The sequence below is a fragment of the Macaca nemestrina genome, chromosome 16, assembly GCF_043159975.1.
Source record: "Macaca nemestrina isolate mMacNem1 chromosome 16, mMacNem.hap1, whole genome shotgun sequence".
Taxonomy (NCBI): Eukaryota; Metazoa; Chordata; class Mammalia; order Primates; family Cercopithecidae; genus Macaca; species Macaca nemestrina.
The window spans coordinates 102184073-102207267 of record NC_092140.1 but is presented as its reverse complement, the minus strand read 5'-3'; the positions used below and the strand labels follow the sequence as shown (position 1 = coordinate 102207267).

The window sequence follows — 23195 nt, the reverse complement described above, 5'->3', positions numbered from 1 at the left end:
CTGAAGATTTGAGAGACAGTGAGTGACTTCAGCAAGAGGCATTCACTAGAAGTGGAGCAGATGCTGCTGGAGAAGGAGGCTGGTGGGAAGAAGCTTTGAACATCTGGAATTCAAAGTGTCCTCAGGATGCATTTGAAAGGTTTAGTTGGCATGGGAAAAACAGAATGGCAAGAATACAACAATGAATGAAACAAAGTCCCTAAGTAGTTGTTTAATAAGGACAGAGTTTCAGTTTTACAAGATGGAAGACTTCTAGAGATGGATGATGGTATTGATGGTTGCACAATATTATGAATTTATTTTAAATCACTGAACTGTATACTTTGAAATGGTCAATATGGTCAATTTTATGTGTATTTTACAAGAAAAAATAATATTTTTTTAATGGTAGCTCAGAAACACTAAAAAAAATTTGATGAGAAGCAAAGATGAACTTGGGCAACCATTAGTTGAACAAAACCAAAGTGACAAAATCTTGCTAACAAGGCATTCATCATCAATATTAGGGAGAGAGCTCCCACATTCTTTGGGTTTTGTTTTCTAGTTTCTAAGCATACAATGATGGTTTCTAGTGTATGTTATCTAAATACATGACAGGATCATTTTCACAAAAACCACCACTAAATATATGAGTTCCCCCCAAAAAAGAAGTAGGAATCCAACTTTAGTGAGGACCTTAACGGTCAGAGGGGTGAAATGATCTACCCAAAGACACAGCTGGGAAGTGGCAGAGCAGGACTGTCAGCAAGACACAGCTGGGAAGTGGCAGAGCAGGACTGTCAGCACGCCTGACTCCAGCTGCAGGCCTTCTGTTATCCCGTCAGGGCCTGGACTCACAGTAGTTACTACATCAAGACCATCTTTTTTTTTTTTTTTTTTTTTTTTGGAAGCAAGGTCTTGCTCTTGACCAGGCTGAAGTGCAAAGGCATATCACAGCTCACTGTGCCCTCTACCTCCTGGGCTCAAGTGATCCTCCCGCCTTAGCCTCCAGAGTCGCTGTGACTACAGGTGCACGCCACTACACCCAACTAATTATTTTAATTTTTCTAGGGACGGGGTCTCCCTATGTTGCCCAAGCTACAATCAATAATACCTTTTATTAAAGGCAAAAATAACCAAAGCCCCTAATCTGCTGCTTGCATTCTGGGAAAAGGAGACAAATGATAAACATACAGACAAATAATATATAAATCCCGCCTCTGATGTCAGGTCAGGATCAGTACTATTTAAGGGGACAGGGCAAGATAACAGAGCAAAGAAGACAGGTGGTTAGAGAGTTCCTTTGAGCAGAGGTCTCCATAAAATGCAGGAAGCTAATGTTACCCAGAAAAGCCTGTGTGAGAAGCAAGGGGCCCCAAGCAACTAGTGTGGTTCACACTTGCATTATCTTTGCCCCGCATCAGCGTAACTGCCTCCTACCTGGGCTGCTTCCTCTCCAGTTCATTTCCTGGGAGAGGAGGAGTTTCCTCTTTTCCAATTCACTTCCCAGACTGCCACCAAGCCGGGTTTGGAACTGGTGCCTATTTCGTTTACTAATGCTTTCCCACAACCTAAAAGAGGTCTCAACACAGATAGGCGCTCTGAGTCATACTGAGCTGTTATCACTGGTGGACACTGGCCGCGGGACTTCCACTGTCTGTGCCCAGAGGGGCTCTGCGCAGGATGAATGAGGAGAAGCCTCCATATTTCCACGGGGCTCCTGTCATATCTGAAATGCCCCATGCAGGTATGGCAGGACACACAGAACAATCGGGAGAGGGATGGCAGGCGGCATTCCAGACCCATGACGGCAGAGCAGAATAGAATGTCACATGGCGTCATTCATAACTTTTGCCTCAGGTGGCAGAAAGTCACATCTCCCTACACTTATCTGAAAGAGACTCTTAGTCCTGTGCTACTAACCTCGCTGCATTTGATGAATGCTCTGCATTACGGCTTCCCTCCCATCAGATTCCCTCCACCTTGAAAGAACAGACTAGTGATTTTCCCAAGTCAGTTTTACTGGTTCTCCGCTGGTTTTCTCTTTATGCTTCCCTGGGGCACTCCCACACCTCCCCCGCCCCCAGCCTGCTCCCCACACAGCCTCCCCCTACCCCTGGGCAGCTCCTTTCTCCTCTTCTTAGGTTTCTATGGGAACGTATATTCAACTGCAAATACTGCTTAGACAATTTTGAGTTCAGTACATGATGGTATCTGAAATGAATTGGTGATCCAGTGTTCCCATAAGAGCAAGAAAGAAGACTGCGGGTCGCAGCCGGGGTCTTGAGGAAGGTGTGGCTAGACAGAACTCGAGCAAAATCACTGTGGGTGGCGAGCCGAAGATGAAAATTCCTGCACCTGGAGTTTCCGTGTCACTCAGAGTGAGAGGCAGAGACCTCAGCTTACGAGGCCTTAGTGGCCAGTCCCCTCTCTTCCAGGCCTCATCCCCCACACACCCGGCTCACTCCACCACAGACACACTTGGCACCCTTCGGGTCTTGAACACCGAAGCCCGCACTCTGGCCCAGGTCTGTGCACTTGCTATTCCCCCTACTTTGCCCAGTCTTCTTCCAGAGGGCATTTCTCACTCCCTCAGCTCCTTCATGTCTGCACCCAGGTGTCATTTTTCCTGGAGGGCTTCCTGACCACCGTATGAAAACCACGACATTCCCAAAGCCATTCCAGTACTTCTCATCCCCTTTTCTCACCTGATGTCTCTCCACAGTATGCACCACCTGATATATTCAGTTATCTCTCTATGCAAAATGTCTATCTCAACCCACTATGTTGTATGCTCCATAAGAGCAAAGTCAGCCGGGCGCAGTGGCTCATGCCTATAATCCCAGCACTTTGGAAGGCCGAGGCGGGCAGATTACAAGGTCAGGAGTTCAAGACCAGCCTGGCCAACATAGTGAAACTCCCATCTCTACTAAAAATATAAAAATTAGCCGAGCGTGGTGGTGCATGCCTGTAGTCCCAGCTACTCAGGAGGCTGAGGCAGGAGAATTGCTTGAACCCGGGAGGCAGAGGTTGCAGTGAGCCGAGACTGCACCACTGCACTTCACCCTGGGCAACAGAGTGAGAGTCTGTCTCACAAAAAAAAAAAAAGAAAAAAAAAGAGCAAAGCCACTGTGTAATTCACCACTCCACTCTTTCTCTAGCACCTAGAATAGGGCCTGGCATGCGAAATGTCTTAGTCTGCTCAGGATGCCATAACAAAATACCATCAACTGAGTGTCTTACACAACAGAAATTTATTTCTTACAGTTCCGGAGGCTGTGAGTCCAATATCAAGGTCCACACAAGGTATATTTTATTCTGATGCCTCTTCTGCTGACTTTGCTCACATGACCTCTTCTTTGTATGAGTGTGGGGAGAGAGAGGAAGCAAGCGCTCTGGTATCTCTTCTTCTAGGGGCACTACTCCCATTATGGAGGCCCCACCCTCATGACCTCATCTAACCCTAATCATCTCCCAAATGCCCACCTCCCAATACCATCCCATCAAAGGTTAGGGCTTCCACATATCAGTGGTGGAGGGACACAAACATTCAGTCCGTAGCACCAAAGCTACTCAATAAATGTTGCTGAATTTGTGAATGAATGAATGTTCGCTCCTGCCTGCACCCTGAACTTCCAGGCCTGACACTCTGGGTATCTGTGCCTCTGTGCCATTGCATTGTCTTGGTTTTCTTGTTGGAAAAACTATAAACTCATCGTAGAATTTGATGGAGTAGCGAATCATGCTACAATATGGGTGACCCCTACAGACATTCTGCTAAGTGAAAGAAGCCAGTCACTGAAGACCACATATTGTATGATTCCATTTATATGACACGTCCAGAATTGGCAGACCTATAGACAGAAAGTAGATTAGTGGGGCTGTGGGGGCAGGGAACGAGGAGGCAGTGCTAATGGGTGTGGGGTTTCTTTGGGGGATGGTGGAAATGTTCTGGAATTAGTGGTGCAATGTGCACAATTTTTTGAACATCCTTAAAACCAGCTGAATTGTACCCTTTAAAATGGCGAATGTTATGGTGTGTGAATTATACCTGAAAAAAATTCACAATGAAGCTGGTGTGAATGCAAAGGCTTTTCCTGGACCACCTCTGAGAACAAAACCATTTAAATGAAAACACGGAACGAAAAACCTTGGTTTTTCCGTGGAGCCTGGTGGTTGGTTTGTTCATTTTACTCTCTTCCTACAAAGTTTTCAGTCCACTACCAGAGTGGTCAGAACAGACGTATTTGCTCCCAAATAGATACATCAGCAGGATAAAATAAAATCTTCTTATCCTGTCCACGCTCTCTATCCAGTGCCCTCCACTTGACTTTCCTACCCACCACATTCCCAGCCAGGCTCCAGCACACCACATTCTCTCTCGGAGCTCTCCTGTGTGGCCTGTGCATATGTGTTCCTTCCTTCCCCGGTGCCCACTCCTCCTTCAGATTCAACCCCAGCCCCAGCGTCTGTGGTGGGGGTGCCAGATGCTTCAGGAGGCACCAGCGCTGCGAGCCTCCCGTCCAACGCCTGGCCCACTCCTCCTGGCCTTGTCTCCTGAGCCAGGAGTGAACCAAGCACTGGGCGCCTGGATTCTGGCTCCAGCATCCCTGCCTGGCACAGAGTAGTCCCAAGAATAGATCCTCCGTGGGATATCCCAGTGGTTCAGATGGAATTTATTGGACAGGCCACATTCAATCACCATATGCCAGAAAAATGACAAAACTTTTTTTCTGTTTGTGCTCAGGTAGACACAATTGCTTTGCTTTTATTTTTAGCGACATTAAACATGCTTTGGGAAATGAAGTCATGTTTCTGAGTTAGCATTCCTGCCTTTTCTCCTTCCGAAGAGGGCATTATGAATTCCCTAGAGTACTGTACAAATCAGGAGAAAACAGGATTGTACAGATTTTACATGATGCTTTTGAGTCTACTGGTCATTTTAATGAGAGTTTGTTGTTTGGTTGCCAGAAATCCTGGGTTATTCAAAGACAGCTTTGCCAAAGAAAATTAACCAGTGAGGGCTGGAAATACAGTCATGCTTACATAAGTCAGTGAATAATGCGAGAGGACTTAGCATTAGGAAGGAAAAACGTGACTCAGGCCCCCGGATAGTGTAGGGACACATCTTGAGCTGCACCCGCCATTTCAAGGAATATTAAAACCACATGAGGTTTTCCAGTTCCTCTTACATCGATGACCACCTTTGATCAAACATCCTCTCTTGCAACAATTTTTTTTTTTTTTTTGAGGCAGAGTCTCGCTGTGTCGCCCAGGATAGAGTGCAGTGGCACAGTCTTGGCTCACTGCAACGTCGGCATCCTGGGTTCAAGCAATTCTCATGCCTCAGCCTCCTGAGTAGCTGGGATTACAGGTGCGCACTACCATGCCCAGCTAATTTTTTGTATTTTTAGTAGAGACAGGGTTTTGCCATGTTGGCCAGGCTGGTCTCGAGCTCCTGACCTCAGATGATCTGCCCACCTCGGCCTCCCAAAGTGCTGGAATTACAGAGGTGAGCCACCACGCCCGGCGCTTCCAACATTTTATAGAAAATATGGAAAGAGTGAGCTGGCTGTAGCAGCATGTAGATTAAACTGAACACATGCTAATAATTAGCATATTTTAATAGAAGCTCAGCTCTAGATACAATAATAGGAAACTTGTGACATAAACTTGTGAAACACTCCATCATAAAAGTGATTACACTGAAAGAAGGAAATAATATAAAAAGGGAATAGAGCAAAAAATGCCAAAATACACTCTGATGCACTTGTTCCTTTTTTCTGTCTTCCAACTCTTGCTACTCTTGCAATCAGTTAATATCCCTTCTGCTTTTCCTTTACTTGTCTGAGTTGTTCTTGGTGTTCTGCCCCTCACCCTCATCTACCAGGCTTCGTGGTAGCGAACTGAGGGTGTGACCCCAGCTCTTGCGCCTGCTGCTGGGAGAGCGTGGACAGGTCATGGCTCTAAACTCTCTCACCTGTACAGCTGGACATGGTGCCACCTTCCTCCCAGGCTTATTGTGAGGTGGCAGCAGGCACTGAGCTGGGAGGTGCTCAGTTCCTCTCCTGTTCATTCATGTCAGAAAATGTGAAAATGTGAAGCACCCACTCAGTGCTGGGCAGTGGTGTCCCCACAAAGAAGCCTGCTTCCTGTGCTCGGGGACTGCTAACCTCATGGCACAGCAGCCAGGCAGGAATTACACGACGGGGGGCTCCTCACGCTCCCCTCACTCTGGGCCTCTTCCTCTCCCTCTCCTTCTGCATCTGAACACTCAAGGCCAGTGCTGGAAAACACGGGGAGCAGGCAAAGGGAGTCTTGAGCGCCTCAAATCTCTTCACCTCAACCTCACCTCCCTCTCCCATGTGCCCTACTCTTTTCTCCACCCTGTCCCCAGCTCCGTGGTGTTCAGGAAACATTAACCGTGCACCTTGCTTGTGAAGCAGCCCCTCTGCGGGGTGCTGAGAAATTGAAGATAATGGGAATAACAGCAACACCTCTGCTTGTAAGGAGATTAAAGAATAGGATGATACGCAAACATAATAAATACAATTTCAATATAAAAGCAAGAGTCCTAAAGTCAAGGAAACCTATCTAAGTCATTAGTTGCTGCCAACTGCCCAGATATTGTCTTCTATGAACGGGGCTTCCCTGGGTTACCACCATGGCTTTACGCCCCAGGCGGGACAGGCACTGCCCTCCTGCTTGGTCTTATGCCTGGAATGAAATCTCTTTTTTTTCTTTTCTTCCGTCATTGTTTTTATCCCCAAGCACATTCCAGAGCTCAGCTCCCAGCCAGATCGACCTGTCACATGGCATTGTTGGTTCTTCCCATTTGGGCCATACTGTTTCCTCAACATCCTTCTTCCCACTCTTGAGGAAGGCGCTGGGATTCCCTCGTGTGTGTGTGTGCGTGCGTGTGGGTGTGTGCGTGCGTGTGTGCGTGCGCATGCGTGTGCGTGCGTGTGTACGCGTGTGTGTACACGCGTGCGTGTGTGCGTGCGTGTGCGTGCGTGTGTGTGCGTGTGGGTGTGTGCGTGCGTGTGTGCATGCGTGTGTCTCCACGCGCGTGTGCGTGTGTTTGCGTGCGTGTGGGTGCGTGTGTGCGTGCGTGTGCGTGCGTGTGTGCGTGTGTGTGGGTGTGTGCGTGCGTGTGTGCATGCGTGTGTGTGCGCGTGCGTGTGCGTGCGTGTGTACGCGCGTGCGTACGCGCGTGCGTGTGTGCGTGCACGTGTGTGAGAGACAGAAAGAGACAGAGACAGAGAGAGTGTTTACAAAGAGAACTGACTTTCCCCCACCTCTTTAGAAAGGATGATGCTGACTGGGCAGCTGTCAGCAGCACTTACCATTCTCACCGGCCTTGGTAGTGCCCTCTGAGCACTGCTGGCCTCTTCACACAGGAAGAAAACCAAAGGGCTTTCTTCACAACCAATACCTAACTCCTCTCCCAAGTTTACCTGTATTTTAACAAAGGATTTTAATTTCTGTATGGGGTGCTGGGTTCATATTTTGGAAAAATCAGTCCTGCGACTGTCTCTGAAGTCATAGCCACAAAGTCATTCATTTTAAGCTCCAATTGGGATGGTGAGAAACTCAAAACCAAGCCTAATAATAATAACAGCAATAATAATAATCATAAAGCTGTCACTAGTTGAGCACTTAGTAGGCATCAAACACTTCTTAATTTTAAATGCTTTACAAACACTATCTTATTTAATCTTCACTAAAACCCTATGAGGCATTATTGTTTCTACTTTACACGTGATGAAAGAGAGAGTCAGGAACGTTATAATTGCCCAAGACCACACACAGGGCCAAGACCTAACTGTGCTCTGGACATGCTCAAAGCCTTCAATCACCGCACAGATCCCCATATGGGGCAGTTATTGATGTAATAGAGATATTTACCCTGAAGAAAAGATGACCTCAGGGGACATGCTATACTCTTCAAATAGAAGAGTGGCTTTCATCTGTACAAGTTTCTGTGGCTCCAGAGATGGACAAATTTAGGGTTCATTATTTTAAAAATTCAATAATTGGAACAGTACTCATTTTAATTCATTTATCACCAAATAAGTGTAGAGCCCATCACATCCACACTATTACAGCCAATTCCCAGATAAACCTGAAAATGAGACATTATCATCCACCGTCATAAAGCAGGACACAGGACCCAAAGAGGGTATGTACTTTATCTAAAGTTCTTTGCAAATGCAAGTGTCAGGCATGGAACCCAGGGCTCCACTTGATTTTCCCTAAGCTGTGCTGCCCGCAACTTTGGAGTAAAGGGACTGAAATCAACCCTTTGCTTGAGATTCTAAAGACCATGCTCGGTGCTCATCAGGGCCCCGTGTCCTGAGGTCTCTCTTCGGGCTTCTCACTGTTTTATGCTCTCCAGTGCATGGCATTCTCACAGCCTGGCTGGACGTGGGCAGCACGAAGCCCTCACACACACACTTGGGCAAACACTCCTACTAGCCTGCACAGGATCAATACACACAGCATGAATTACAGAATAGAGATATATACATTCAGCAAAAAGGGTGTCATCTTACACTTATCTACTTCTTTTCAGTTAATGACAGTCACCTGAGTTCTGCCCTTTATTTTGTTTTGAGGTGCTGTCTCAGATAGAATCCCTCGATGTTAATTTGATTAAACTAACATCCTCTGGTCAGAAGTAATTGAGAAACATGAGTTTATTTATAAAAACTAAATGGGAACTATTTATTTTTATCATATTGTATTTTTACTATTTCTTGCTTATATTCATTAAAGGTTTTTAAAAATAAAAACAAGTTTTTAAATCCCATTTCTAAATATTTGGACTTAGGGTGACATTGTCAACGAACAGTTCAATGGGTTATCATTACTTTATTGCTGTGCAGAGCCTTTGCCACAGTAACTTGGAAAAATGAATCATAGAAACCCCAACCACAAAATTACAGATTTTTGCATTTGTGAAGAATAACACCCAATTTATTTTCTTTGCCTATTATTAACAGAGGAGCATGCTACAGTCTTCCTCATACCGAAAAGATTATAAACGGCTGCACACATTTGCTGTTCTGTAGAACAATTATAGTAGTTGGCAGGCATCCACCACTGGAGGGGTCACAAAGAAAACGCCAGTTAGAATTAGGTCAGCGGAGGGTTTTTTTTGTTTTCTTGTTTTTTTGAGACGGAGTCTCGCTTTGTTGCCCAGGCTGGAGTGCAGTGGTACAATCTCCGCTCACTGCGACCTCTGCCTCCCAGGCTCAAGCAATTCTCCTGCCCCGGCCTCCGAGGTGGTTGGGATTACAGGTGCCCGCCACGACGCCCGGCTAATTTTTTGTAGGTCACAGGAGATTTTGAAGGAAAATTAGGAATGGATCCATAAAAAGCAAAATGGATTTCATGTGATTACAATTGAATTGAAGCTTCATCTGTTAAAATCTTACATTTTGCTCATTTCCCAAACCATTTCAAATGTTCTCTTGATAGAGATGCACTGGATATACTAGATAGTTATAAAACGAAAAAAAAATGTTTATTTACTCATCAATTATAAAAATGGATGTTTTTGAATCACCAAAAATGAATTTTTTAATCGGGGATGCAAATAATAATATTCAAATGTATATTTCATTCAAGACTCAATGAATCCTAAATCTAAACAAATCGTGACTGTTCACATTTCTATAATCTTTATAAATATAATTGCTAAGTTATTTACATAAAGAACTCAAAAATTTGAAAACCACTTAAGGCAGAGAATATGGCTCAGTAGACATATTCTTTTTTTTTTTTTTGAGGTAAGAGTCTAGCTCTGCTGCCAGGCTGGAGTGCAGTGGTGTGATCATGGCTCACTGCAGCCTCGAACTCCTGGGCTGAAGCAATCTTCCCACTTCAGTCTCCTGGGTAACTGGGACTACAGGACTACAGGCATGTTCCACCATGCCCGGCTAATTTTTTTTTTTTTTAAGAGATGAAGTCTCGTCATGTTGCCCAGGCTGGATAGAAAACGTATTTTTAAATTCATTGGTAATTAAAACTGTGATATGTATGTTTGGCTTTTAAGGCTTTGTCACTTTTCCAGTTTTCTGAATATTTTCCAATTTTGGTTTAAATAATCTGAAAATATTATAGCTACAAAATTCATATGGAAAGTAATAAAAGGTGGTCATTCTCAGAAAACCCTCTACTGACACATCCAATCCGTCACCAGGTCGAAGTGTTTGACCACGTTTGGCTCCATTGCCATCTCCTGTTGGTACTGGCACAGCTCTCTCCTGTCCCTTACTCAGGCCACCACTTGGGACCCCAGCTGTTCTCACTGCCCCACAGCCTTTCTCCTCCAATCAACCCTTCATACTGCCATCAAGTTATTGTACAATCGAGTGTAACTAAATCCCTCCCCAGCATCAAGATATTTTTAGTAGTTCAAGTTACCTGCACCATAATGTCCCAATGTTTCCCAGCCTTGTCTCCATCCCTCCTTCCTGAACAGCCCCAGAGCTCTGCAGGCCTGTTCATGCCTTTGTACTTCTTTTTGTGCAGCTTTCTCAGTCCATTCTGTTTCCTCCTGCAGCATCTGGTTCCTCCTTCCATGTTCAATTTTGATGGCCCACCCTTGATAGCCCCACTCAAATGTCACTTCAAAATTGTCTCTCTCCCCCCGACACTGTTTAAGGAAAAACGGCAGTAAGTCCAGGACAAATGACGTTTATGTCTCCTTTCTTACTCTCTCTGAATAATTTGTATATCCAACCATCCCAGCTCTTTCTATATTACACAAACCACATATTTGCTTGCTATGCCCCTCTCTGGAGACATTGAAGCGCAGAAAACATGCCTCTGTATCCCTTGTTCACACCATCACCCTCTCCCCAACCCCAGTGCCTGGCACAGAACCCAGCAAATGTGTATGCAGATGAGGATGGTGATCAGTAAGAAGGGTCATTGCAAGGTCTTTCTGTGGAGGGTTGGTAAAAAGCTAGAACTTCAGCCTTAAATCATGTAATGGAAGAATTCCGATCTCATACTTAAGTGGTTAAGTGCATGAATGGGGTGTTGGAAACACTCCTTCACGTTTCAGGAGGTAGCAATAAAAGACATCAGAGATGGGAAGACTCAAATAACATTCCTGACTTTCCGCCCGTCAATCAGTGCTCAGCCGGAAGAGCAGAAGGCTTTCTCCAGCCAAGCCAATGCAAGGTGACTTCCGCCCGTCAATCAGTGCTCAGCCGGAAGAGCAGAAGGCTTTCTCCAGCCAAGCCAATGCAAGGTGACTTCCGCCCGTCAATCAGTGCTCAGCCGGAAGAGCAGAAGGCTTTCTCCAGCCAAGCCAATGCAAGGTGACTTCCGCCTTCGTAGACCTCTTCAGCATTTAACTTCCACTCATCAGCGGCTACATAGGAATGAAATGCATTTCCTCATAAACTATGGGAAGTCCCTCTTGATCATGGCCTCTTGTATGTCACTCTGTGTTCCACATCATTCAATGCCAAATAAGCGAATGCAGTGATGTTCACATGTGTGGCTTCTCGTGACCACTCCCTATAACCACTTACCATCTCTGTACAAATTTAAATTAGGGGAAGAAAAGGGAGTCCTTCTTAACTTTTCTGTTTTGGGTTCATTTCTTTAATAATACTCTTATTGGACAGATATTAATAAACTGGTTATTAGAGAAAGTTGTGAGTTGATTTATCCTTTCACAGCAAACTCCAAAACAATTTTTCAAAGCCTAGGGAAGAGATGCACCCGTTCACTTTATATTAGTTTGGGAGGGGTAATGGTGAAAAAAAACAGGGCCTAAGAGGAGTTGGGATTCAGACTGTGGAAGACCAGAGAATGAAGAAATCATTGGCATTCATTGTATTGTAAAATACAATAATTTTTTTTGGTATTTTTAGTAGAGACAGGGTTTCACCGTGTTAGCCAGGATGGTCTCCATCTCCTGACCTCTTGATGCGCCTGTCTCGGCCTCCCAAAGTGCTGGGATTACAGGCTTGAGCCACCGCGCCCGGCCGACATTTGTTTTTAACACATCGAAGGTTTGTGGCAATCCTGCATCCAGCAAGTCTGTTGGCATCATTTTCCCAACAGCAAGTGCTCCGTTAGCATGTCTCCGCGTCACCTTTTAGAAGTTCTCATAATATTTTAAACATTTTCATTGTTACTTTATCTGCTTTGGTGATCTGTGATTACTCATTTATGGTGTCACTATTGTAATTGTTTTGGGGTGCCATGAACCGTGCCTAAATAAGACAGTAAACTTAATCGATAAATGGTATGTTCTCTGACTGCTCTACTCTACCAACAGGCTGTTCTTGCCTCTCTCCCTCTCCTCCAGCCTCCCTTTTCCCTAAGACACAACAGTATTGAAATTAGGCCAGTTAGTATCCCTATAGTGGCCTCTGACTGTTCAAGCGAAGGGAAGAGTTGCACATCTCTCACCTGAAATCGAAAGCTAGAAACGACTAAGCTTAGTGAGGAAGGCATGTTGAAAGCCAAGACAGGATGAAAGCAGGTCTCTTATGACAAACAGCCAAGCTGTGAATGCAAATGAAGTGTTTTTGAAGGAAATTAAATAGTGCTATTCTAGTGAACATAGAAACTATAAGAAAGCAAAACAGCCTTATTACTGATTAGGAATCAATTTGAGTGGTCTGGATAGAAGATCAAACCAGCCACAACATCCCCTTAAGCCAAAGCCTAACCCAAACAAAGACCTAACTCTCTTCAAATCTATGAAGGCGCAGTGGCGGGCGCCTGTGGTCCCAGCTACTCGGAAGGCTGAGGCAGGAGAATGGCGTGAATCCGGGAGGCAGAGCTTGCAGTGAGCTGAGATCGTGCCACTGCATTCCAGCCTGGGGGACAGAGCCAGACTCCGTCTCAAAAAAGAAAAAGTCTGTGAATGAAATGAGGTATTCCTGGACTTGCCATTCTAAGGGCTTCACTACGAAGCTAGAAGACCCGTTAGAGATTAGATGGTCCTCTGGTCACCCTGACCATTTCTTTTTGGTCCTCATAGATGGCTGGTTTTTAAACCATTTATCTGGGAAGATGCCATTTGCCTGTGTAGGGTGGTGGTTTGAGTTCAGGTGATGCAGCTTATATGATCTCGGGAGTTTACCCAATGGACAGCATGGTGCAGATAATTCAGCTCCTTAGCGGGAACTTGCAATTTAATCTGTCCCTTAAGCTTCAGATACACCTAAGTGACTTTGTAATTGTGATAAATAACATCTATAAAAACTAATATGAGACAATCGACATGAAAGATTATAAGTTGGAAAATATTGGTTACTCCATTTTAAAGACCTTTGAATTAAAATAAACCACCATCAACTAAGCATGGTTTAAATAGCCAACTGACTGGACACAGAGGATTAAGGTAACTTAATCCATGAAGAACCCATTTTTCGAATTAAAGCAATGGGCTAAAGAGCCCTAACCTAACCCCTGTCCAGTGTTCACTAAATGAATAAGTCAGGTATCATTAGCGGGATTTACCTTAAAAATGCATAGTAACAATTTCCTGTTCCAAAATAGGAAGTAAAGGTTATTAATAATCTCTTATTACAACATGATCTATGGATCCAGAGAATATGACGGTGAGGTACTGTTAAGTAATAATGTGTGTAATCATCAGAGAAATGCATACTAAAACCACAATGAGACACCACTGTACCCCAGCCAGAAAGGCCATTATTAAAATGTCAAAAAACAATAGATGTTGGCATGGATGTGGTGAAAAGGAACAGTTACACACTGCTGATGAGAGTGTAAATTAGTACAACCTCTATGGAAAACAGTATGGAGATTTCTTAAAGAACTAAAAGTAGATCTGCCATTCAATCCAGCAATCCTGCTACTGGGTATCCACCCAAAAGAAGAGAAGTCATTATATCAAAAAGACACCTGCACACATATGTTTACCACAGCACAATTCACAATTGCAAAGATATGGGCTGGGCGCGGTGGCTCATGCCTGTAATCCCAGCACTTTGGGAGACTGAGGCAGGAGAATGGCGTGAACCTGGGAGGCAGAGTTTGCAGTGAGCCGAGATCGTGCCACTGCACTCCAGCCTGGGTGACAGGGTGAGACTTCGTTTCAAGGAAAAAAAAAAAAGATATGGAACCAATCGAAGTCCCCATCAACCAATGAGTGGATAAAAAAAGATGGTGTGTGTATACATATATATATATACACACATAAAATATATATAAAATATAAAAATATGGTATGTGTGTATATATACACATACATACATACCACAGGCTACTACTCAGCCATTTAAAAAAACAAAACAAAATAATATCTTTTGCAGCAATTTGGATGGAATTGGAGGTCATTATTCAAAGCGAAGTAACTCAGGAGTGGAAAACCAAATATACCATGTTCTCACTTGTAAGTAGGAGCTAAGCTATGGGTACACAAAAGCATACAAAGTGGTACAATGGACACTGGAGACTCAGAAGCAGGGAGGATGGGGGGTGCTGAGGGATAAAAAACTATATATTGGGTGTAACGTGCACTACTCAGGTGATAAGTGCACTAAAATTTCATACTTCACCACTACACGGTTTATCCAAGTAACCAAAAACCACTTGTATCCCTAAAACTATTAAAACTAAATAAATTTAATATAGTATTTCAGGATGATAAAATACCAAAGAATCAGAAACCAAAAGAAAGTATCATTTGCAAATATCAAATTTTAATCCATGTATTCAAAAAATACATAATATGAGTTTTCTGTGGACAAGGCATGGAGCTGAATGCCTTATATTCTTTACATACTTATTAATAAGATTTTAAACAGAAACTTGTATGTATCAATTACCAAAGACCCATCCGTTAATTACTCCTTAGTACCCTTTACCATTTATCTAAAATACATATGTGTATATGTATATATATGTACGTGTGTATACATATATATATCTTGTGTCTTATATACATATAAATTGCCCAATATATGTCTTATATATATATATATATGTTGCCCAGTACTTATTAATGCAATTTTAGAGTTGGTTTTGTAAGTAGGAACTAAATGTCTACTAATCAGTATGACTGCAAAATAAAACTCAGAATTGTAAAAAAAAAAAAAAAAATATATATATATATATATGTTAGTAACATGTGGATTTAGTAACATGTGGATATAAAAACAATTTATTTCTGCCCACTGACCAGGGTCACTGGAAAAGGCAAACACTTAGAAAGTCGTCTTTATACCCACACGTTACTAATTTTACTTAATATGCTATCTACAAAGAACATGTGCTCTACTTGCCAAACTTCATCCTCTGAATTTAGAAAGATCTGATTCTGTATCTCAGCGGAAAGTTTGAGCTAAGCCTTCTCTAATTAAAGAAAAAGGACGGAATGTGTGTACGAAAGATACGTAGTACATGATTCTCTTTGAAGGACACATTTGCTTCCATCCTCTATGCAGATAAAAGAACAAATTACAATGTCTAAAATCTGTTCTTTTTGTACTCTGCATTTAGCCATCCTCTTCTTCTACTATGAGAAGGATCAATTCTACTCTTTCTGTTTTTTGCTTCTTTTTGCAGGGAGTTGGGGGATGGACAAGGGAGCATTTTAATTTTACATCAAAATATCAAGTTATTTGGCTGCATCTACATATACCAGAAGTCACAATAATATGTGACCACTTTTATACAGCTTTTCTGATATTTATATTTTCTGCAAGTATAGAGTTTTATATTTTCTACAACTTTTCAAGGGATTTGTTTTTTTTCTATTCACTCTACAAGCGTTTAAAAGTTATTCTTTCTACAGGGTATAGAATTTATTCTTTCTATAGAACCTATTTGGCTGGGCGCGGTGGCTCAAGCCTGTAATCCCAGCACTTTGGGAGGCCGAGACGGGCGGATCACGAGGTCGGGAGATCGAGACCATCCTGGCTAACACGGTGAAACCCCGTCTCTACTAAAAAATACAAAACACTAGCCGGGCGAGGTGGTGGGCGCCTGTAGTCCCAGCTACTCGGGAGGCTGAGGCAGGAGAATGGCGTGAACCCGGGAGGCGGAGCTTGCAGTGAGCTGAGATCCGGCCACTGCACTCCAGCCTGGGCGACAGAGCGAGACTCCGTCTCAAAAAAAAAAAAAAAAAAAAAAAAAAAAAAAAAAAAAAAAAGAACCTATTTTACTTGGTCTAGGAGCTTCTGTAGGCTTCAAACTGTGTTTGGCTCTGAAAAGAATGACTGCTTTATTTCTGCATCATTTTTCTTCTTACTACTGTTCCAAATCACAACATACTAGAAATAAGAGTAACTTATAGTAAAGGTTCACACATAGATCATTTTTCCTAATTTAAAAAAAAAAATCTTCAGTCTGTTTGACTCCAAGTTTCCATTTCTACATGGGATTACACCCCCAGGAGATTTAGCAAATGAGATAATTTAAAATCCTGGCTGGACACAATGGCTCACACTTGTAATCCCAGCACTTTGGGAAGCTGAGGTGGGCACATTGCTTGAGCTCAGGAGTCCTAGATCAGCCTGGGCAAGATGGCAAAACCTCGTCTCTACAAAAAATATAATAATTAGCTGGGGGACTAATTTTATATTTAGTGTGGGGGGGCACACACCTACAGTCTCAGCTACTCAAAAAGCTGAGCTGGGAGGTCAAGGCTGCAGTGAGCCGTGATCATCCCACCACACTCCAGCCTGGATGACACAGTGAGACCTTGTCTCAAAAAAATAAATAAGAAGTAAATAAGTAAATAAAATCCTAATGTGTTATGCTGGGTCATACATTTGTGTTGTGTTATTCTCATGAAGAAGCTATCCGTTTGTTTTTCAGTGAAGGCAACCATCCCACATCGGGTCTGAAGAGTACTGAGTGCAGCGCCCGCAGATGTTAGGCAGCAAGCGTGTTCGTGTGGTTGTCATGCCCCTCATTCAGGTGTTATGCTGCACACAGGAGTCCCTCCTTCTCCGCCCAAACCTTCCCTGGGCCACCCTGGGCTCCTCCAGGTGACCGCCATGCTGTCTGAGAAGCGCCACCACACGCCTGCACCCCTCAGTGCAGACGCCACCACGGGCCGTGCCTGGGGACCTGGGAATTGCTTTAAAATACCAACACAAGGCAAAGGGTCAATATAAACACAGGTGGCAGAATTTCAATCACTGTGGAATCTGCATACTGAGTTTGTGAATGCTCCCGGTGAGATTTTTCTATACCTCTGTACACGCCTGAAATTTTTCATGATGAAATTCTTAAAAAGAAGTTAAGAGGCACTGAGGTCAGGCAAGGATTACTGTCAGTTCTGGGTGAAGGAGGTGAACATCCAAGCATCTTTCCACAGACTCCAAATGTCTTCCCTTTGCCCCTGAGGCCCTGCCCACCCAGCTCTCCGGCTCAGGTTGGCCTCTTTGGGCAACAGGGCTGTGGTCACTTTGGCTGCAGGTGGAGTTGGCCCATAAGGAGCCCCCACAGGAGCTGGGAGGAAGGAACAGAGTACGGTCAGGGGATTCATCCCCCCTGCAGCATCACCAGGGCCTGCTTGTGTCCTTCAGCCCAAGGTCACTGTCCTTTTTTTTTTTTTTTTTTTTTTTTTGAGACGGAGTCTCGGCTCTGTCACCCAGGCTAGAGTGCAGTGACCGGATCTCAGCTCACTGCAAGCTCCGCCTCCCGGGTTTACGCCATTCTCCTGCCTCAGCCTCCCGAATAGCTGGGACTACAGGCGCCCGCCACCTCGCCCGGCTAGTTTTTTGTATTTTTTGGTAGAGACGGGGTTTCACCGTGTTAGCCAGGATGGTCTCGATCTCCTGACCTCGTGATCCGCCCCTCTCGGCCTCCCAAAGTGCTGGGATTACAGGCGTGAGCCACCACGCCCAGCCAGTCACTGTCCTTCTCAGGGAGCCTGCTCTACATCGGGACTCTGCCCTTTAAGATTCAAGTAATTGCTCCTCCCTCAGTCCCTTGGGTCTCGAGGGTCATGATGCCACGGCTACTACTTTCCCTAAGTCTCAGGTTGGCTTCTCACGGTTCCGTTTCACCCTTTGCATATAAACCCATGATTGATCCTGATTGGACTGTGGGGTGCCTGTCTGGTAGAATCCTCCACACAGTTTGATCGCCTATTCCATCCAGGAGGGAGAAGGGGAGTCAAACCGACTGTGACAGGTACAGCGTGCCAGATTGGCAGAAAAGTACTGCAAAGCGCCCATCAGTGTGGGCTCCCTCCTTTCCTTCCCGAGTTCCTTCACGTGCACATGGAACATAGATCGCTTACCCTTCAGAAGCTGAAAGAGTCAGCAATAAGTCACCTTTTGCAGACCAGATGCAGACTGCAAATACTCCAAGGAAGGGCTCGGAATCACACATGCAGACTGACTTTCCAGTCTCCCAGGATGCAGTAAAATGGAGCCCAGAGCTGGGAGCTGCAGGGAAGCCAAGTCCACCAAGTCCCCCCAACTTGACGAGGACCTCGGATGGTCAGGAGGCATCCTGTTGCCTTTCGACGATTCTTTTCCTAAAGATACTGTGTGGTGCTCATCGGGACTCTAACCGGGCCCTCTCTTTCCATCTTGCATTTCCTATGTAATGGCCAAAGACACTAGATAAGCCTCTCCCCAAAACAGACTATGGCATACTTGGACACACGGAGGGATGACAGTGGCAAAAGAAAATCCCTGAAATCAACAAAGTGGGATTAGACAGCCAGGTTTGCAACTAACTGCTTATTAGGCCAAGACAGTGGTGAGCAGCACCTTTCCTAGAACACCTGTGAAATGAGAGGCACTTTGGGGCGCGAGAGTGATTCACACACTTAGAAAATACAGTGCCTCCCATGACTAGGCTCTGTGCTGTTTCTGGAGAAGGGAGACATGATAACAATGGTTGCCTTTTCTCGAGCACTCACTCTGTGTCAGATACGATGTTAAGTGTTTTACATGCATAATCCCTAACATTATTTCCTCATCATATGAAAAAAGTAACTGATTCAAGGCCACACGACTGGCAAATGGCAAAGCTGAGAGTCAAACCAAGGATGTCTGGCTCAAAAGTTTATGCTCTTTCCATTACACAACTTGTTTTCTCCTAAAGGAGGTGGAAGGATATTTGTTGAGAGTTTTGTTTCATTCAGATGCAGAGGTATCTAAGAAAAAGAGGAAAGAGGGATAAGCCATACAAGACAGGCCCTTCTCTCCCCTCTCCTGGCCACATGTGAAGGACTGGTTTTGAGGCTCTGACAACGTAAGATGAAGCCACAGTGTTCATGAAATACTGGGCAGGACTGAGTCCACACAGGGCCACCTCCCTCCCAGAAAGCACAATAAGCACAAGCATCAGGAGAAGCCATTCACCAACCCTCACCACCCCATCCACAGGTTGCAGTCACCCTGGGCTCACGGGGACATTGGGTGCAGGGGAGAAACGTCTTTCAGAGGGCACCAGCTGCAAAGGCCACGGCAGGGCTCCTGGACCAACAGGCTCAAATGGAAAGAACATGAACAAACTTGTTCCCAAGCCCACGTGAGATGTCACCTCTCCAAGGACACCCAGAAATAGCTGGGGAAGAATTTAAGCAGATGAGAGAAGCATGGAGGTTAAGGTCTTGTCAAGCAAGTTTGGAGTTTGGAGCCATGGAGATATGTGTGTAAATATTCATTGACTATTTATCCTCATGAACTCCTGAAACCTAGGACAGGTGGAATATGGCTAATCCACTTGTTCCTTCTTTGGGTCATGACTCTATTTCTGGGTTACTGGCACTAGGTCATGGCCCCAAGCCCAGTCCACCCCTGTCCCTCATCACCTGTGTTCGCTGCTCATTTCCTTAGCCCTCTACTGCCCATCTGCTCATCCCTGGCTGCGCTGGTCTTCAGCTACGTGGACCCCACTGATCTGCCTGCTCTCCTGAACACTGGACGCTTCTCTACCATCTCCATTTTTAGTGCTCCCATTGTGATTTCATCAAAAACGTGTATTTCTTCTTTGTCTCTGACTTCTGGCACAGAGCACCTAAAACTCTATGAATTTTCTGAGTGATAGGAGTGTCTTTTGTTATTAATAAAGAACCCTTTTTGGCCTTACCTCAGTGTTCTTGGTATTCTTTTTTTTATTTTTTATTTTTTTATTTTTTTTGAGACAGAGTCTCACACTGTCATCCAGGCTGGAGTGCAGTGGCGTGATCTCGGCTCACTGCAAGTTCTGCTTCTCGGGTTCACGCCATTCTGCCTCAGCCTCCCAAATAGCTGGGACTACAGGTGCCTGCCACCAAGCCCGGCTAATTTTTTGTATTTTTGGTAGAGACGTGGTTTCACCGTGTTAACCAGGATGGTCTCGATCTCCTGACCTCGTGATCCACCCGCCTCGGCCTCCCAAAGTGCTGGGATTACTGGTGTGAGCCACGGACCCGGCCTTCTTGGTATTCTTTAGGTAGTTTCCAGATGGGGGCTGGTGGCCAGGGGAACCAACCACGTGATTAACGCGCTGGAACTTTCGGTCTCACTCCCGATCTCCAGGGAGGGGAGATGTGCTGGAGATTGAGTTCCATCACCAATGGCCCTCTTTTCCACTACACCTCGTCCTGGGGCCGTGTCTTTGGCCCAGCTATTCAGTTGTAGCAAGAATGCTGCTAAGTTAGTTTAGCGAGACTCCCCTACCTTTAATATCTGATCAGCTTGGCCTGCCATCAGCAAGAATCCCCTACCCTTGATGTCTCTCCTTGGGAATTTCCATGCATTGACCCCTCTGCTCCTTGACTAGAAATCCCCAGCTCTCTTTGCCGTATTGGGAGTTGAGCCCAATCTCACCCCTATTGTGTAGTCATGACATCTATTGCAATAGCCCTAAACAAAGTCGTCCTCACCATTTAAACAAATGTCAGAATAATTTGTTCTTTAACACTTACAGTGTCATGACTTGCATAGGATCAGATTCATCATCAGGGCTGGGCACAATGGCTCACACGTGTAATCCCAGCACTTTGGGAGGCTGAGGCGGGTGGATCACCTGAGGTCAGAAGTTTGAGACCAGCTTGGCCAAGATGGTGAAATCCCATCTCTGCTAAAAATACCAAAAAAATTAGCCACGTGTGGTGACGCACACCTGTAGTCCCAGCTACTCGGGAGGCTGAGGCAGAAGGGTCACCTGAACCCGGGAGACAGAGGCTGTCGTGAGCCGAGATCGTGTCACTGCACTCCGGACTGGGTGACAGAGCAAGAATCCCTCTCAAAAACAAACAAAAATTTCATCATTGGACTCCTGGACCTCTCATCTTATCACTGGATCCTGGGACCTCTCCTACCCAGACACACACCTTTGAAGCCTTTTTCTTCAGTTCTGACTGATAGATTAGGGATCCGTTCATGAGTCCAACTCCTAAGCCAGTGCTCCAGGTAAAGACAGACTTTGATTTTTAAGATTCTGAGTATACTGTAGAAGCTGGGTTAGAGGAGTCCCAGGCTTCTCTGTTCATTCGACAGAAAGGCTGGGTCAGAGTCCCGGGCTTCTCTGTTTATTAGATATAGAGGCTGGGTCAGAGTCCTAGGCTTCATTGCTTGCAAAGTATCATTAGTTAAGAGTATGGGAGCTTCTCGGTCACTGAAACCCCCTTCCCAAGCCCTTGATGGCTGTATGCTCCACCACTAGGACCACTAGGGCAGGCACTCTGTCCACTTCATTCCTTATGGCATAATTTTGCTAAGGATAATTTGGAACTTTGATGGCTTCCCCAGACAGGCTCCTTTGAGACCTCCCCCTTCCTATCGCCTCTGTCCCTCTTTCCTCCTTTTACCACCTTTGATCTTCCCTTCAGTTCCTTTGAATCCTTTAATACGTTGCCTTTGAAACCCCTACTTCTCCACCATCCATCTATCCACTTCCACCAGAACTTTCCCTTCCCACTCCAGCCCCCCACCTCCCTACAATCACTGGAATCTTAGACCTCCTACCCACATCAGGAGCTCTCAAAGGACCCCCAAAAGCAATCAGATATATAAGCAAATGAAAATCTTACAAGTCTCCACAAATATTGGTGGAAAGCATTAGCCCTCGTACTGAGCAGGTAACCTTACCTTATTCCATCTGTCAGAAACACAATGCAGATAAAAATAGGAAGCAGGGCAAAGATGAAAGCCAAGTATTTTATATAAACCTGTGAATTTTGTTTTACTCTTTTTACCTGACATGTGGCTAAAATATTAGAATGAAAGCTACAAGGTCTCTATTACACCTGTATGTAAGTTTATATACGTATGAATGTATGTATGCATGCATGTTATGTATGTATGGTATTTTTCTACTTCTGCATGGGATTGCCAAGTTAATTTATAAAATCCCTTAAAGGATTTCTATTCACATTGGCTTAGAGATAAATCAGAACTCATATAAATTCAGGCCGGGTACAGTGGTTCATGCCTGTAATCCCAGCACTTTGGGAGACCGAGGCGGACAGATTATTTGAAGTCAGGAGCTCGCGACCAGTCTGGCCAACATGATGAAACCCTGTCTCTACTAAAAACACAAAATTAGCCAGGTATGGTGGCGGGTGCCAGTAATCCCAGCTACTTGGGAGGCTGAGGCAGGAGAATTGCTTGAACCCAGGAGGCAGAGGTTGCAGTGAGCCAAGAGTGTGCCACTGCACTCCAGCCTGGGCGACAGAGCCAGATTCTGTCTCAAACCAAAAAAAAAAACTTATATAAATTCAATATCCTAAAACTCCCAGAAATCCAGATGCTAACCCAAATGTTTTTCAAGTTCACATGATTTGAGTAAATGTTTAATAACTAAGACTAGTTTGGAAGTACTGGTTTAATAAAAATGAATGATCAGCATTAAATATAAGCATTATTCTTGGATTTACAGCCAATTAAGGTAAAATTATAACCACTAGATGTTTAAGATTATTCTTTAAATTATAAATTTAACCTAAGAACAAGTGTGTAAGTGAAGATGCAGTAAAAATGAATTGCTTGATATACACTACTTCATGTATATCAAGCAGTAAAACAAATAGAAACCCACATATTTAAATCTTTTCACTTTTTTTTTAAATTTTGTGATACATGCCTAACATATGTATGTTAACTGAAAATAGTTAACAGGGAAAAAACTTAAGATGATGGCTAGCTTTGTATAATGTTATAATATGTTTGCTAAAAATAGTTTCTAAAATCTTTTTGGCAACCAGCAGCCTTAGAGTTATACTAAGTAATAGACATTCATTAGCAATTTCTAAG

The 23195-nt window shown here is 44.4% G+C and overlaps 1 protein-coding gene and 1 long non-coding RNA gene across 14 annotated transcripts in view; one reads left to right on the top strand and one right to left on the bottom strand.

Moving 5' to 3' along the window:
- Positions 1-23195, top strand: part of LOC105490257 (uncharacterized) — a 118691-nt gene that overhangs the window by 1819 nt on the left and 93677 nt on the right. Inside the window, exons 3-4 of one of the 9 annotated variants that reach the window (XR_011614963.1) lie at positions 14298-14377; positions 16807-20076. The exons of 5 other annotated variants lie outside the window; for them this stretch is intronic. This is a non-coding gene — a long non-coding RNA (uncharacterized lncRNA). 3 more of the 9 variants (XR_011614964.1, XR_011614962.1, XR_011614960.1) reach the window with 3 other exon arrangements.
- LOC105490256 (sacsin molecular chaperone) overlaps positions 1-23195 on the bottom strand; it is a 107891-nt gene that overhangs the window by 50466 nt on the left and 34230 nt on the right. The window lies entirely within an intron of this gene.